This window comes from Amia ocellicauda, chromosome 14 (genome assembly GCF_036373705.1).
Source record: "Amia ocellicauda isolate fAmiCal2 chromosome 14, fAmiCal2.hap1, whole genome shotgun sequence".
Taxonomy (NCBI): domain Eukaryota; kingdom Metazoa; phylum Chordata; class Actinopteri; order Amiiformes; family Amiidae; genus Amia; species Amia ocellicauda.
The window spans coordinates 27,521,671-27,538,297 of NC_089863.1; the positions used below are offsets into that span (position 1 = coordinate 27,521,671).

Sequence of the window (16,627 nt, forward strand, 5' to 3'; positions counted from 1 at the left end):
TCTGCTCTCTGAGAGTCTGTTTGTGAGAGTACCACCGTCTCTCTCTACTCTCTGAGACACTGTCTGTGTGTGAGAGTACCACCGTCTCTCTATCCTCTCTGAGACACTGTGTGTTTGAGAGTACCACCGTCTCACACCTCTCTGAGACACTGTGTGTGTGAGTACCACCGTCTCTCTCTCGTCTCTGAGACACTGTGTGTGTGTGAGTACCACTGTCTCTCTGTCCTCTCTGAGACACTTTGTGTGTGAGTACCACTGTCTCTCTCTCCTCTCTGAGACACTGTCTGTGTGTGTGTGTGAGTACCACCGTCTCTCTCTCCTCTCTGAGACACTGTGTGTGTGTGTGAGTACCACCGTCTCTCTCCTCTCTGAGACACTGTGTGTGTGTGAGAGTACCACCGTCTCTCTCTACTCTCTGAGACACTGTCTGTGTGTGAGAGTACCACCGTCTCTCTCTCCACTCTGAGACACTGTGTGTGTGAGAGTACCACCGTCTCTCTCTACTCTCTGAGACACTGAGTGTGTGAGTACCACCGTCTCTCTCTCCTCTCTGAGACACTGTGTGTGTGAGTACCACCGTCTCTCTCTCCTCTCTGAGACACTGTCTGTGTGTGTGAGTACCACCGTCTCTCTCTCCTCTCTGAGACACTGTCTGTGTGTGTGAGTGCCACCGTCTCTCTCTCCTCAGCCCCAGCCTGACTCTCCAGGGTGTATCAGGGAGGGAGGAGAGCTGGCCCTGGTTCTGCACCTTCACACAGACCCTGTAAAGGGCCCTGCCCTCCATGGTGGCCAAGGGACATGCACTCAGGCTGTCAATGTCCAGCAGTATTGTTGTGTGTTCCTTCCAAACAACTCAACTTTGGTTTCATCTATCCACAGGATATTTTGCCAGTAGCGCTGTGGAACATCCAGGTGCTCTTTTGCAAACTTCAGAAGTGCAGCAATGTCTTTTTTGGACAGCAGTGGCTTCTTCCATGGTGTCCTGCCATGAACTCCATTCTTGTTTAGTGTTTTATGTATCATAGACTTGTCAACAGAGATGTTAAACATGTTCCAGAGATTTCTGTAAGTCTTTAGCTGACACTCTAGGATTCTTCTTATCCTCACTGAGCATTCTGCGCTGTGCTCTTGCAGTCATCTTTGCAGGACAGCCACTCCTAGGGAGAGTAGCAACAGTGCTGAGCTTTCTCCATTTATAGACAATTTGTCTTACCATGGACTGATGAACATCAAGGCTTTTAAAGATACTTTTGTAAACCTTTTCAGCTTTATGCAAGTCAACAATTCTTAATCTTAGGTCTTCTGAGATCTCTCTTGTTCGAGGCATGGTTCACATCAGGCAATGCTTCTTGAGAATAGCAAACTCAAAATTTGTGAGGGTATTTTATAGGACAGTGCAGCTCTAACCAACACCTCCAATCTTGTCTCATTATCTGACTCCTGACTCCAATTAGCTTTTGGAGAAGTCATTAGCCTAGGGATTCACATACATATTCCACCTTGCACTGTGAATGTTTAAATTATGTATTCACTATAGACAAGAAAAAAAGAATGATTTGTGTGTTATTAGTTTAAGCAGACTGTGTTTGTCTATTGTTGTGATTTAGATGAAGATCAGATCGAATTTTATGACCAATTTATACAGAAATTCAGGTAATTCCAAAGGGTTCACATACTTTTTCTTGCCACTGTATACTGTAACTAGCTCGAGCCTTCCTTGACACATGCCCGCACCCCCCTTGGAAGGTACGCCCCACAGTTTGACACAAACTACAATGACTAAATCCCACTTTTAAATTACTAGCTAATTAGATAACTTGATCATTGATGCTGCAGAAGTAGGTAGAAGTACAGTATAGAGGCCAAAAACTCAAACTGCAAACTCTTGCAGTTCCTATATCTATATCTACACTACTGGTCAGAAGTTTTAGAACTGCTAGAGTTTTTTTTATGCAGCACCAACGCATACCAAAACCTGATTGATGGCTGGTTTTTAGAGTGTAACTTATTTTTGATTCAATGAGCAAACATAAAATCCAGCCATAAAACTGATCATTGTGATCAATTATAGAAAATAATTGAAAATATATTCAATGTATTCATTATATCTTTTTGCTAGGGGGCCCTAAGCGGCCGCTTATGTTGCTTATGCCTAGAACTGGCTCTGATACTACACACTGCACTGACACACTAGTATACACTACACCCTGGTGACCAATGGGAGTGATTCATAATGACAGAAATCGAGAGAAGACTCTCATGATGCCGTTCAGCTCTACAAGCTGTGCTTCACAATAAAATGGCACCAGGGACACAGAAAAGCACTTGCAATACAGTGCTCAGGCATCAGTTTATTTTTTGTTTATTTGAAACCTTGTACTGTATCAAGCTAGTGCCAAATCTGCTGACAGACAGGAGGCTGCGGCAGGGGGGTTCTTTGTGAACACAGCAATTATCGATTATGCCACCCATTTTAATTTGGAGAAATCATCTTTTATTTATTTATTCATTATACTTATTTTGTTTTTTTAATGTATTTATTTTGGCACAAAAGACCCTTTAATACAGCCTAGCTCGGCTCACCTGCATAAAGTATTTGCTGCCTACACTTGTACATGCTTCTGTTCTATTTTTTAAATACTGGTACGTGATATCTCTGTCAGGATTGCCTCGGGGGAGGACCGCAGAGTTAGGGAGTTAGGACCCAGGTGCAGTTCACGTAGAGTGGGCAGACAAGACAAAGGGACTAGGCAAAGACATGGTCGAGGAAACAAGCTATGGTTGTGGGAATGGGCAGACAGACTAGCAAAGGCAAGACGGAATCAAAAACGGAAAGACAGGCAATAATAATCAAAGCGCCGAGGAGACACGGGGCCAGGAGACGGCTTGGAATCGTAGCTAAAGCTGACGAGACTTCGCCCCGAGTGAGGGAAGTGAGGGATTTAAGACAGGGAGCAGGAACTGGGAAGAAAGGTGCAGAGCCAATGGAAACCGAGAAAGAGTGAACAAGCGCACATGGGAGACCGGAATGTTAATAGGGTGATAAACAGATGAAAAAAGAACAATGAGGAGAAAGGAAAGACAGGGAGACAGCGGCCTCTAGTGGAGAGAGAGGGTGTGTACTGGGGAACCGTGTCAATCTCATAACCTTTTACTACTTAATTGTGAAGAAAATAAACTCATGTGCCTTCAAAATAAAAACAGACTTGGTTATTTACAATTTTACACGTCATTGGTGAGGCATGTGTGAGACATTGGGAGAATTTGTTTACAGATTTCTCTTTGTGAGCCATCACTGAGATTAACCATAACTGTCTTACACTTTTCTCATTGAAAGGTTATTCAGCTAAGACTTGGGTGAGATAAGTCGTATACATATGAGGCATTAAGAGTTGCACAATAGTTTGGTATTGAATGTAGTATTTTTCCCATTTTTTGGATGATAGACATACATGAGTAAAGATTAACTTGAGATAAACTTCAGAAGAATTTAAGAGCTAATGTTCTGATCAGAGTAACAATCCAAGGGTTGTTTCTCGGGAGCAAAAATATGAGAAAATTGTTTAAATCTCACACTGATTTCAAATAGAACTCAACTATATCTAGGAGAAGTTAATGAGATCAAGAGGCAATCTTATTTTGAATATTTCTTTCCTCTGGGTTACCTCGCCCAATCTGAAATGTGTGGCATGACTTGAAGATCGCTGTCCATCAATGCTCCTCAAGGAACTGGACAGAGTTTGAACATTTTTGTAAAGAAAAATGGTCAAATCTTACCAAATCTAGGTGTGCAGAGTAGAGACTGATCCCCACAGACTCACAGCTGTAACTTCTGCCAAAGGTGCTTCCAGCAAATACGAACTCAGGGGGGTGGAGAGTTATCCAAGTATGAGATTTCAGATATTTTTTCACATTAAAACATTTTCCCCTTAACAGTGTGAATTATGGTGTGCGGGTAAGTGGGGAAATATTCTTAAAAGCATGAAACTCTGAGGCACTGTCTCAAGGTGGTGTAGACTTTCTATAGGCACTGTGTATACTCTGACTTGTGTACTATACACTCTGACTGGTGTTTATTGTGTTTCAGTGCTCAGTGCTGCCATCAGCCCTGGACAGACTGAAGGTAAGAGAGCAGCCACACACACACTGACACACACACACAAACATGCAGTAATACACACACTGACCCACACTCACACTGAAACACACACACACACACACACACACACACACACACAGACACACACACACAAACATGCAGTAATACACACACTGACACACTGACACAAACACACAATGCAGTAATACACACACTGACCCACACACACACACACACACTGACACACACACACAAACATGCAGTAATACACACACTGACTCACACTGACACACTGACACAAACACACAATGCAGTAATACACACACTGACCCACACACACACACACACACACACACACACACACACACACACACACACACACACACACACTCACCCTGCAGACTCCTGCCAGGATCGCCACAATATCATTTTAATACAGCGGACAGGACTGCGGTTGATAAAGGTTACATGTTCCTGCCTTACATGCATTTTAAATGCCCTCAAAAGTGTAACCTATTTACTGTGTCTGTAAAAGTATTGCAGTACGAATCCCAGCCACAACACGATGTAGCGTTTTAAATAGTTTGATAAATATTCTGTATAGTTTCAGTTTTATCCAGCATTGTCTGAGGAGCGTCTTTCACTCATTTCTGTAGCTTGTTCTGTGATCTGAGCCTGCTTGTCATTCCGCTCCCAGCGGAAAACTCAAACACCATAACTATGTTAAAACAACTATGGTAAATAAATATAATAATGACTGTAAAACCAAATAAACACATTAGTTTTTTGTCTGAAGTCTGATGAAGGATTTTATGGTAATTTGAAAAAAATATTTTGAAAATTTATGGGTGCATTATCAGAGGAATATGTGCCGATACCAATATTTCTGTAAAAGGCCAATATCGGCCAATAATATCGGTGCTCTGGTATATCAGTTGGGCCTTAATCTTAAACAAGAAATAAATACCATACTCCTCTGTCTGTGAAGAGCTCTGGTGTGATTATAAATCTGTGCTCTCTGGTTCTGCAGCTGTAACCCCCAAAGGATCCCTGGAGGAGACCAGATCTGTAACCCAACAGGGCAACCAGACGGGTGAGTGTGTGTCTGAGCAGACCTGCGACACTGTGATTAACACACATACTCAACACCAGTTAAACATTGTGCTCAACAGGTTCTCTCTGGCTTTCGGGGGTGGGGGGGTTGTGCCTCATCAGACTTCCACGGTGAGGGAAAAGGTGCCTCATCGGACCCTCAGAGGGGGCTGTTGCTGGTAGACAAAAAGACTGTTGTGCTCAAATACTGGTCATGCAATGCAGGACATTTCCAAAAGCAATTGTGCATTGCATGTCCATGGCACACTGGCGGCACTATGGGCTAGAAAAACAGAGACTGAACAGATGAGTCTTCAGCCGTGGTTTAAAGGCTAAGACAGAGGGGGCATCTCTTACATGGGTTGGAAGATCGTTCCACAGTTTCGGGGCCCTATAACTAAATGCTTGACCACCTACGTTTTTCTTGTGTATTTTATTCGATAAGGAGATATTTTAAGTTAGGGGTGCCAGACCCTTTAGTGTTTTAAATGCTAGAAAGAGAACTTTAAAGTCTATCCTGTAGCACATGGGCTGCCAGTGAAGAGAAGCTCATACTGGAGTGATGTGGTCATTTTGTTTTTCTGGCTCCCGGGAGGCATTTTACTGCTACTGCTGGTGACATTGTAACTATGGAGTCTCAATAATGAGCCCAATCTCAGCAGGTGTGCCGCTGAGGGTTTCGAATCTGTTCGTGCTCTGAATGGGAGACAGGTGCGCCGGAGCTGCTGGTTTCATGCTTCTAGAGCCCCTTTTTACCGAGATCCAGTGGTCCTGCTGTGACTGTGGAGCCGCCGGTGTGGGCCTCTCGCTGGCTACAGTGGGGCCAGGAGAACTAGAGGAGGAATTTACTAATTCTGAATCTGGGTTTGTGCAGACTGAGTCCAGCCAATTTGTGGACTCTTTTGTCTTTGTAAGAGTATCTACGTGCTCCTCCAACACGCGCACTCGTTTGCCAACTCCCATTTTGTGCAGTAAAATTATAATGATGGTCGGCAGATCCAACCATGGTAAACATGCTGCACAACAAACAGTACATGGCTTTAAGAGACATATTAGCAGTGCTGCCCTTTGTGTGTGACTGTTGTTCCTGCTTCACTTTATAACTAAGTCATCCAATGGTTACTAATGACGTGTGTGTGTGTGTGTGGGGGGGGGGGGGGGTGTTGGTTTATGTGGTTTACGAGGAATTTTTAATTTACAAACTGGTAATTACAAGGTTATTATGCAAAAATGGTTTATGAGGACATTGCCAATGTCTCCATCATTGAAAACACTTAAAAAACATACTAAATTATGTTTTTTTGAAAATGTAAAAATGCAGAAAGTTTTTTATGGGGGTTAGGTTTAGGGTTAGGGTTAGGCGATATAATATAGTTTGTACAGTATAAAAGTCATTATGTCTATGGAGAGTCCTCATAATGATAGCAGCACCAACATGTGTGTGTGTGTGTGTGTGTGTGTGTGTGTGTGTGTGTGTGTGCAGTGAAGTGAGACCCTGGGCTGTGCTGACCCTGCAGCCTGACTGGACATCTGTCTTCACTGGAGAGACGGTCACTCTGCACTGTCAGGTCCAGGGGGCAGGAGACACTGACTGGAGGTACAGATGGTACAGAGGAGAGACACAGGTCTACCCGACTTACTTGTACACTGGAGATGAAGGCAGATACACCATCAGCTCTGACAGTTATTACCACAGTGGAGACTATACCTGTGAGGGAGTGAGGAGTGGAAACCCATCACACTCTGACCGCAGCAGCCCAGTGACTCTGACAGTGTCAGGTGAGTCGACTCAGCCCAGCCTGTCCTGACTGTGTGCTCTGTGTTACAGGCGCTCGGTCTGTCCTGACCGTGTGCTCTGTGTTACAGGAGCTCAGCCTGTCCTGACTGTGTGCTCTGTTACAGGCGCTCAGCCTGTCCTGACTGTGTGCTCTGTGTTACAGGCGCTCAGCCTGTCCTGACCGTGTGCTCTGTGTTACAGGCGCTCAGCCTGTCCTGACCGTGTGCTCTGTGTTACAGGCACTCGGCCTGTCCTGACCGTGTGCTCTGTGTTACAGGAGCTCAGCCTGTCCTGACTGTGTGCTCTGTGTTACAGGAGCTCAGCCTGTCCTGACTGTGTGCTCTGTGTTACAGGAGCTCAGCCTGTCCTGACCGTGTGCTCTGTGTTACAGGAGCTCAGCCTGTCCTGACTGTGTGCTCGGTGTTACAGGAGTTCGGCCCCGGCCTGACTGTGTGCTCTGTGTTACAGGAGCTCAGCCTGTCCTGACTGTGTGCTCGGTGTTACAGGAGTTCGGCCCCGGCCTGTCCTGACTGTCTCTCCACTGGGACAGATATTCGAGGGAGACTCAGTGACTCTGCGCTGTGAGGTCACAGGGGCGTCTGCAGGCTGGAGGTATTACTGGTACAGAACTGGACAGAGCAGGGCAGGACTGGACTATGTGTGGTAAAATGGCAGACGGGTCTATCTGCAGCCCCTCTCTGACAGCAGCAGCAGAGCTGGAGGCAACTTCACCATCAGCGCTGTGACTGGGACACACTCTGGACAGTACTGGTGCAGAGCTGGGAGAGGAGACGCACACTATTACACTCAGTACAGCAGGGCTGTGAATCTGACAGTGTCAGGTGAGTGATGCAGTGTGTTAATAGGACACACTCTGGACTGTGTTAATCTCTGTGACTGCAGCACTATATTATTTATGAATAATTCCCCATCTCTCTCTCTCTCTCTCTCTCTCTCTCTCTCTCTCTCTCTCCCTCTTTCTCTCTCTCTCTAGAGATGTTCTCAAGGCCCGCTCTGACAGTCAGCCCTGCAGGGTCAGTGTGGGAGGGAGAGACAGTGACTCTGCAGTGCGACACTGAGGCACACAGAGCTGACACACAGCTGAGCTACACATTCACCAGAGACACCGAGACCCTGAGAGCAGAGACTGCACAGAGTCAGCACAGCGTCCGTGACGAGAGGGGACTCTGGACTGTACCAGTGTACAGTGTACAGTGTACAGGCGCAGGCTGAGGGGACGAGTATGAAGAGACGGAGTGACGCTGTGAGGGTGACTGTGTCAGGCGGGCTGCTGTGAGGGGCTGTGTCAGGTGTTGCGTTTCTTCCAGCTGCATGTTTGTCTGAAGCTGCTGTGTCTCCGGCTCCGTCTGGACGTTCCCTCAGTGCTGAAGTGCTGCACACTGTCCCTATGAGTCTGGACACTCAATCCCTGCCCAGTCTCTGCAGTCTGTGCCCAGTGTCCAGCCCAGCATCCGGCACAGTGCTGCCTGTCACTGCATCACTGTTAAGGCCGTCACTGCATCTCTGTGTCCGATACACCATTTAGTCCCTCATCAGAGAGCTGGTCTGTCCTGTGCATTGCACAGTGGATGTGTTAAAGCCACACCAGATACACAGCGTGATCAACACACAGCAGCACTTCACAGACTGGAGCTGGGTCCTCTAACTGTGGGGATTCAAATGAATCTGTAGCTTTCATGCCCAGCTCCAGGGCAACAGCTCTGCATATATTGTCTTTGTTGTTGGTGTCCTTGTTGTTCTCAGCTGCTTTATCGTGCTGTTCTTTGTGTCCATGAAGGACACACAGGCACTGCATCAGTCCAGCGTCTTCCTAGTCTGGTTTCATTGGCCAGTGTAGTTTTAAACGCACACAAAATCAGATAAATGTTTTCAGGCAAGATCAGATCTTACACAGATAGCTTGTCTGCAGATGTGTATGTGAGAGTTTGTCGTTGTCTATGTCTGTTTGAGGTGTGTGTGTGTGTGTGTGTGTGTGTGTGTGTGAATGAGTTGCAGTGACCTCTGTCTCTAATCACACCTCCTGTCCCTTGTCCTCCAGAGGGCCGGCCTGCAGCCACACTGACCCTGGAGCTGCCCTGGACGCAGCTGTACGCCCTGGAGCCAGTGTCTCTGAGGTGTGGGCTGTCAGGGGCCCCTACAGGCTGGACATACCGCTGGTACAGAGATGGCTCTCCCACTGCGGTGTCCCAGACTGATGGACACACTATGACCGGGGACAGGCTCTCCATCACTGCAGTGTCTGTGTCTGATGGGGGGCAGTATCAGTGTGAGGGCATGAGGGGGAGCAAGTCATTTGTCTCTCAGCGCTCTGATGGTCTCAATCTCTCCATCTCAGGTCAGTCCTGGACCAGCACCGCTCAGCTACTGTGTTACAGTGTGTCAGTGTCAGGCAGCGCTGCTGTCAGGCTGCTGTGTGTCAGTGGTCAGTATCAGGGCTGCGTCCCGAGAGAGGACTGTCCTCACTGTGTCTGTCTCTCTCTCTCTCTCTCTCAGAGCTGCTGCCTCGGGTCAGTCTGTCTGTGGATCCCCCCAGAGTTCAGCACTTTACAGGCAGTAAGGTCACTCTGAAGTGTGGGGGGCCGGGGGGCTCTGCTGGGTGGACAGTGAAGCGCTACACAAAGGGGCAGGTGGAGCCAAGCTGCTCGTCTCACAGGGGAGAAACAACTGCAGACGGCTGCGTCATCAGATACACCTCAGAGTCTGACAGTGGAGTGTACTGGTGTCAGTCTGGAGCAGAACGCAGCAGCGCTGTCACACTGAGAGTAACCGATGAGTAACACACTGCACCACACTGACACACTGAAGCACACATTGAGTAACACACTGCACCACACTGACACACTACCAGTACACAGTGAGTAACACACTGCACCACACTGACAGCACACACTGCGTAACACAGTGCACCACACTGACACACTACCAGCACAGAGTGAGTAACACACTGCACCACACTGACACACTGACAGCACTGATGACACTCTGACTCTGCGCTGTGGTCTCCGTGGCTACAGATCTACAGTGCAGTCTTCTATAAGGACGGTGTGGAGCTGCAGCCGCAGACGGTTAGCGAGACGACCATCGCCAGCGTGTCTCTGACAGACCAGGGCTCCTACAGCTGTAAACACTCCGACTGGGGAGAGTCACCAGAGAGCTGGGTGTCAGTGAGAGGTGAGACGCCCCTGTGCTGGACTGGGCTGAAAGACATACAGGCACCCAGCCCCCAGCCCTCCCTGCCAGCTGTATCTCTCTCTCTGTCTGTCTGTCTCTCTCTGTCCATCTGTATCTGTCTCTGGGATGTGTGTTAGAGACTGCTGTCTCTCCGGCTCCATCTGGACACTCCCTCAGTACTGAAGAGCTGCACACTGTCCCCGTGAGTCTGGACACACATTCCCTGCCCAGTCACTGTACACAGCATCCAGCACAGTGCTGCCAGTCATTGCGTCACTGTTGCACGGACAGATGATCTGCTAATTGTGTCTGTGACTGTGTCAGTGTCTGTGAGTGTGTGTATAGGTGGGTCTGTGTGTTTTAGAGTGTGTGTGTCTGTGTGTTTGTGTGGGTCTGTGTGTGAGTATGTGTGTGTCTCTGTGTGTATCATTATGTGTGCAATTCCCTATGTGACCCAGCTGTCCTTTAACAGGTGGGACTGAGAGACAGGGAGTAGCTACACAGCCAGCAGGGGGCGCCCCACACCATCCCTGGATGGTCTCTGTATGTGTGAATGTCTGAGCCTCACTGTCCTGGTGGGTCTGTGTGTGTGTGTGTGTGTGTGTGTGTGTGTGTGTGTGTCTGTATGTATGACTCACTGGGTCTAAACCACTGTGTGTGTGTGTGAGAGTGTGTGTCTGTATGTATGACTCACTGGGTCTAAAGCACTGTGTATGTGTGACACTGCGTTTACACTGCAAGGTCGGCGACTTGCACAGAGTGAGTGGCACCCTGAACCAAAACGGCTACCCCAGCATTTTGCAGCGCCATGCAATACCCTCTGGTATGCGCCTAGTTGGTCAGGGGTTCATCCTACAGCAAGATAATGACCCAAAACATGGGATGAACTGGACAGAAGGGTGAAAGCAAAGCAACCTACAAGTGAAAAACATTTGTGGGAACTTCAGCAACAGTGTTGGGAAGAACTTTCTGAACAATATTTGAGTTCCATTGAGACATTAAACTGTGTACATTTCAATACAAACTGGAAACATTTAGGCTGGTAATGTATGTAAACACAATTACATCAAATACACACATAATGTAGTAACTTTACATTGTCTACAACTATGACCAAAATAATTCAAAAGCATTCTCACCAAGCCTCTCTGTTTTAAATGATTGAAGGTGGTTTTTGAAAATACATAATATACGTGTTTGACTGGGACTTTGTTTCTCATTGACACACAATATATCTAAATGTGGCAGTGCCCACGATGCAAGTACAGAACTACATGTGCCAAGCAATCAGTTATTAGACTACGCCAAATTAGGCATTTCACACAAAGAAACAGTTTGATCCTGTTTCTCTTTGGATTGAGAAGAATAAATCCAAACATGATAGATAACATAGTTATATGAGGCATAGGCATAATTTAAGGGGTGGGGGGCATGTCAAATTGCCCCCACACACACACTTTTTGAAAGACACAATCATTCGATCTCTGATTTCTGGTAAATAGAATGAGCTGGACATAAGAAACTCACTCCACACAATGTGTTTCTACTTATAGAATAACCTGAGGAAGTATGGATTTTCGGTGGAATACCCCATTAATGCGTGTCAAGGATTCGTTTCAGAACTGTGTGTGGGTGGGGTGTGATTTGACCGATTTGCCCCCCTGACCCACCCCTGGGTGCGTCTCCTCTCCCAGCTACACACCAGTACTGTCCAGAGTGTGTCCTATTAACACACTGCATCACTCACCTGACATTGTGTGTGTCCCAGTCACAGCGCTGGTGGTGAAGTTGCCTCCAGTTCCGCTGCTGCTGTCAGAGAGGGGCTGCAGATAGATCAATCTGCCATTGTACCTCACATAGTCCAGTCCAGCCCAGCTCTGTCCAGCTCTGTACCATTAATACCTCCAGCCTGTAGACGACCCTGTGACCTCACAGCGCAAAGTCACTGAGTCTCCCTCGAATATCTGTCCCAGTGGAGAGACAGTCAGGACAGGCTGGGGCCGAACTCCTGTAACACAGAGCACACGGTCAGGACAGGCTGAGCTCCTGTAACACAGAGCACACGGTCAGGACAGGCTGAGCTCCTGTAACACAGAGCACACAGTCAGGACAGGCTGAGCTCCTGTAACACAGAGCACACGGTCAGGACAGGCTGAGCTCCTGTAACACAGAGCACACAGTCAGGACAGGCTGAGCTCCTGTAACACAGAGCACACAATCAGGACAGGCTGGGCTCCTGTAACACAGAGCACACAGTCAGGACAGGCTGAGCTCCTGTAACACAGAGCACACAGTCAGGACAGGCTGAGCTCCTGTAACACAGAGCACACGGTCAGGACAGGCTGAGCTCCTGTAACACAGAGCACACAGTCAGGACAGGCTGAGCTCCTGTAACACAGAGCACACAGTCAGGACAGGCTGGGCTGAGTCGACTCACCTGACACTGTCAGAGTCACTGGGCTGCTGAGGTCAGAGTGTGAAGGGTTTCCACTCCTCACTCCCTCACAGGTATAGTCTCCACTGTGGTAATAACTGACAGAGCTGATGGTGTATCTGCCTTCATCTTGAGTGGAGGAGTCAGTCTGGTGGACCTGTGTCTCTCCTCTGTACCATCTGTACCTACAGTCAGTGTCTCCTGACCCCTGGACCTGACAGTGCAGAGTGACCGTCTCTCCAGTGAAGACAGATGTCCAGTCAGGCTGCAGGGTCAGCACACCCCAGGGTCTCACTGCACAGACACACACACACAGCAATAATGATAATTAATAGAGGAACAAACATCATGTACAAGTATTCCTTCAACTGGATCACAATGACAGTATCAGTGCAGTCTGTCTGTGTCTTGTTAGTATAAAATAAAATCTCCCCTTCATTACAAAGGCACAAGGCTCCACACTTACACAACACAATGGGGTCACATTATATTACTTCATGAGGAATCACGGCACCTTATTATAAAATGTGACCCATATTTTTATAGCGGTCATCCTATAGGTCTAAGGCCAGCAAACATATTCATCTAAGGATACAAAGCTGTACAGACACACACAATGTAAGGAATAATGTAATTGCTGAAGCTGGGCAAATCCCACCATGATAAAATTCAACAGTTTAAAGTCGACTCCCTAAATGTTCTTGGGTATTGTCCTAATTCACAGAAGGTAAACGCAGATGGCTGACCAAAGGTGGGGTCCCGGGTATCAATGGGAACAGAAGGTTGAAAAGGACACAGTTTGCTTACTAGTCTTGTATCAATAGCATATCAAAAGCTATTGATAAGGACGAGTAAGGAGACAGTCCATCTCTGTTGGGAGGAGTGAGTTTGGTGGGTGGGGTGGTCACTGGAAGGTGGAGTTGGACAGAGGTTCAACTCATAAATGCTGACTTTTCCATAAGGTCTGGGTATCCATTTTGCCTACCTAGTGTACTTGTATACTGTGAGCTATATTTTGGACTCTGTAATAAATCACATTGAACCCGAACTGTCTTAGTTCCAGTCACTGCTACAGGAGGTTCCATTTTCTTACAACACACAGATCAACACAGACACAGATGTGGCACTGTGTGTGCTGAACATTATGGAAAACATTGCACCCTCATGGTACAGCACTTAACATTTGTATAATACAATTGACTGTGTTGTTTCAGCTTCTGACTATCGCTGCCAATAGTTTTAGTCTTCTTTCACTGGAAAGCGTGAGTGATGCAGAACTAAGTCAATAGAAGATGTGAGATGAAACCATAAAATAATACCCTTTGACTGTGTTTACAGAAACAATAAATATGTTGCACAGGGATGGTCTTGGTTTTCTTTATTCTAAAAACGCAACACAGACACACAGAGAATTAGGTTGTCTCAAGGCTGACGGTCAGTGGTGTGTGAACTCTTACCTTGAAACTGTCCAGATGTGACCGCTGTGCTGAGCCCTGAGACACAGAGAGAAGAACACAGACCAGCAATTAAAACACATCAATACACAAGACAATCAATCAATCAGTGAATAGAAGTAGGCCACACATGAGGTGGACACCCGGACTGTGATCACGGACAGAGCAAATGTCTGAGGGGACACTCACTCACACAGAGCCCCCTGGCGCCCCCTGTGGGACTGCACTCAGTCACAACCCCAAGGTAGGGCTGTGGGGACACAGCACTCAGATCCCAGTCTCCTCTGCTGAGAGCAGGCGGGAGGGGGCAGCAGGCCGGACTGTGACCGCCAGGGAAGGCCATCCACTATACTGCCATTCCAACACTCAGCACCACCATGTTGGGTCTGCGATTGAGCCCTGGCCAGTCCCTGCTCTTGCCTCACAGCCATGGGAGACACGTGTATTCAGGCCTGCTACACAATCACCTGCTACACAATCACAGACTGACACTTCAACACCACGGCCTCCCACAGACACCAGCTCTGACATCAGACCAGCTTCAGTGCAGTGACCGATTTATTCAAGAGGATTGAAAACTGATAGAGAGCAGTGCTGTGCCTGTAGACACTGAGCTGAGCCCCGTGTTTCAGAGAGGCACACATCCCAGGACAGAGGAACGAATCTTAGAGAGAACGCTGTGTGCGTTATAACGTGTAAGGCACGGTGCTTCACCCACATAACTGTGGTGTACATTGATGTGTATGTGTAGGTGTGTGTGCATGTGAACATGCTCATGTTTGAACTGTCTGTTTTGAAGTCAAAGAAACTCCACTCCATTGATATGTATACAGGTTTTCTTTCTTCCTGATTTTAAAAACACCTTTACTAACATCAAAAACATTTACTAGTCTGCTCTTAATGATATTTGATAATTTCTATTAAAATTATTAAATTCCTTAACTATAACAACATCCTTGACCTAAGAATGATTACATTACCAGACAAACGACTTTTGTATCACAATATTATGATTATTATTATGGTTATAATGCTGCTAATGAAAATAATAATTATTATTTAAGTTAGAGGGTGCCTTTATCTACAAGGTTATACAAGCCCTGACATACAATACGATCATGAGATACACACAATAACATTAGGTCTAAAATCGTTGCGTTGAACCCATGAAAACATGTACAAGTGTAATCAAAGGAGATGTGTTTTACTATGGAGACGTCTAATACACAACTGACTCCGTCATCTCAAATAAATCACTGGCTGTAGGTTCTATAAGTCTTGCTCCATTAATTGTCTGTATATTTATTTTACATTTGTAGATTGCTCATGCCATCCTCTCTACGTCAGAATCCGAGTTGCCGGCAGAATTATCCTCAACTGCATGTGGGGAATCTGCCCTCACTGCTGCAGACACAGGGATACCAGCTGATCTCCTGCTCAGATTCCATATTTACTTTGGCAAACAGGACATTTCCACTGGGAGAATCCCAGCTAACACACAACGTTGCCACAACATTTTGGGTTAGCAGGGATGTGTGTTTATACTGTACATTCTAATAGTATAGACAGTGTAGAGCTCAGTGTGTTAATACTGTACATTATAATAGTTTAGACACAGTGTAGATGCGTGTCGCTGTGTTTTATCAGATATCCGCTCAGTGTCTGTGCAGCACTTCCTATTTTCTCGCAGCAGAGTGACATCAATCAGTGTGAACAGAGCTGGGCAGCAGAAATGCTATTGGCCAGGGTCCCTGTGTGCGTGTGTGTGTGTGAGACTCTGTGAGTGTCAGAGACACAGGGAGGAAGTGGCTGTGTGAGTGTGTGTTTGACTATATGTGAGTGTGTGTGTGTGTGTGTGTGTGTGTGTTTGACTATGTGCGAGTGTGTGTGTGTGTTTGACTATGTGCGAGTGTGTGTGTGTGTTTGACTATGTGCGAGTGTGTGTGTGTGTGTTTGACTATGTGCGATTGTGTGTGTGAGTGTGTGTTTGACTATGTGCGATTGTGTGTGTGAGTGTGTGTTTGACTATGTGCGAGTGTGTGTGTGAGTGTGTGTTTGACTATGTGCGAGTGTGTGTGTGTTTGACTATGTGCGAGTGTGTGTGAGTGTGTTTGACTATGTGCGAGTGTGTGTGTGTGTGTGTGTTTGACTATGTCCGTGTGTGTGTGTGTGTGTGTTTGACTATGTGCGAGTGTGTGTGTGTGTTTGACTATGTGCGAGTGTGTGTGTGTGTGTGTTTGACTATGTCCGAGTGTGTGTGTGTGTGTGTATTTGACTATTTGCGAGTCTGTGTGTGAGTGTGTGTGTTTGACTATGTCCGTGTGTGTGTGTGTGTGTGTGTGTTTGACTATGTGCGAGTGTGTGTGTGTGTGTTTGACTATGTGCGAGTGTGTGAGTGTGTGTGTTTGACTATGTGACTGTGTGTCAGAGATAGAGGGAGGAAGTGGCTGTGTGTGAGGGACAGAGACAGTGGAAGGAAGTTATGGAGTGAATTCACTTTCAAAATGAGAGAGTGTAGCAATACTAATTGTAAGCGTACACAGACTTGTCTACACTTGTGGTTTTTATTTTACGCTTTC

At 46.8% G+C, this 16,627-nt stretch overlaps 1 pseudogene; it reads left to right on the top strand.

Annotated features, from left to right (window-relative positions):
- The first annotated feature begins 3,944 nt into the window (after positions 1 to 3,944).
- On the top strand, positions 3,945 to 10,305 carry LOC136768040 (Fc receptor-like protein 5; annotated as a pseudogene).
- Positions 10,306 to 16,627: the final 6,322 nt, after the last annotated feature.